Raw genomic sequence first — 1,720 nt, 5'->3', positions numbered from 1 at the left:
TTTTGGGCTGGTCCTTGAAAATTGTTTTGGCAGCCTTATGGGCAAAAGTGTGCCAATTCTGACCCGAGGCTTTAAGAGGCTTTGTTTTCCACTTGCCTCTTGTGCCCTTTTGTGTTTCTCCTCTCTCTATGAGATGAGCTTTCCATGGACAGCTATAATCCTTTAGCTGACTTGAAGCAGAGCCATGGAACTGAGTAGCAGCTTAAATGAGCTGATCCTCAGCTGACCTGCAGCCATGAGAATAAATGAACGTTGTTTAAAGTCACTGAGTTTTGGGATAGTTTGTTACACAGCATCTTTGTGGCATAGCTAACTGATACACAGAGTTCTAATGAGCCTTCTTACAAGTGAACTCTTAGAATATAACCCATTAGTAAATTGGGATTTTCCCCATATTGTAACAAGATCATCATTATCTTTTTAATGAGAATTTTGTTTACTTTTTATTTAGTTACAGCCAAGTGATAGAACAAGAACACAGTTTGTTACCTGATAAGACAAACATTAACAGAGTAGGCCTTGTACCTGTAGCTGAGCCCCAATAGCTGCTGGGTATAGCAGTGGCTTTCAAGCAACAAGTAAAATTCGAGAGCCTTTCATAAAGGCTGCTTTGGAGTGGGAGTTCCCTCTCTCCCACCTTCACCTAGTTTCAGCTGTAGTAGGACAAATTTTATTTGTTTTGCACACTGGGCTTCTTTGTAAGATTTTATCTAAATAAAAGGCTAAAATAAGTTTGAACTCCTCCCGTAAATTCCTCACTTTCCTTGAAACTCATGATTTTTCACACCTATACATGCTGTTCCTCTGTCCAGACTGCTCTGGGCAGTCAGCTCCCTCTCTCTTTGTTTCTCTGTAGAAAGCTTTTATTCATTCTTCATGGTGATTTCAAAATATGTCCTTGAGTTCTCTGATACTTCTTTCTTGAAAGGAGGGGGTCCGCCTGGCCGGTGTGGCTCAGTGGTTGGGCATCAACCTATGAACTCGGAGGTCACGGTTCGATTCCTGGTGTGTGTAGTCCAAGCTAGGACCTCTCTGTCTCGTTGTCTCTGCGTCTTTCTCAGTTTAGTCATTCTTGGGAAAGCCAGCTGACATTTCACGAGGACACTCCAACAGCCCCAGGGAGAGGCCCACTGAGGTGAGCTGAGTGAGGCCTCCTTCCAACAGCCACACGAGTGAACTTGATTGTAACCTCAAGATGAACCTAAAGCTAGCTCTCACATCCTTGACTCATGGAGAGAAAAAAATATTTATTTTAAGCAGCTATGTTTTGGGGTAATTGGTTATGCAGCAATCTATAACTAATACAATACCCCAGTTAAAAGATTCTTTTCTATGACACTCTCCTGAGATACCTGAGTGTTAACAACTTTCTTTTTTCTCATAGCCTTTAGAATATACCTCATTTGTAAAATTTATTTCATCACATTATCTATTTTTATATCTGTCTTCTGCATTAGGCGATAAGGTATTTGTATTCTTAGATGCCTGGCATAGTTCCCAGCATCTTACCGGGTATATATTGGATAAGGGATTAACAAATAGCTACAGCCCCAATCTGAAAAAAAAAAAAATCAATCGGAGAATAAGACAAAGGGTAAAAAACTTAATTTCTATCTTTCCCACAGCAGTTCTCAGATTTGGCCAGATAAATAAACAGAAAACTCTCAAATAGAGTCAATATTGTATTTTTTCACAACATATGAGCATATAAAGCAGTTCT

The sequence above is a fragment of the Myotis davidii genome, unplaced genomic scaffold, assembly GCF_000327345.1.
Source record: "Myotis davidii unplaced genomic scaffold, ASM32734v1 scaffold168, whole genome shotgun sequence".
Lineage (NCBI taxonomy): Eukaryota > Metazoa > Chordata > Mammalia > Chiroptera > Vespertilionidae > Myotis > Myotis davidii.
This window is presented reverse-complemented; position numbering follows the sequence as displayed.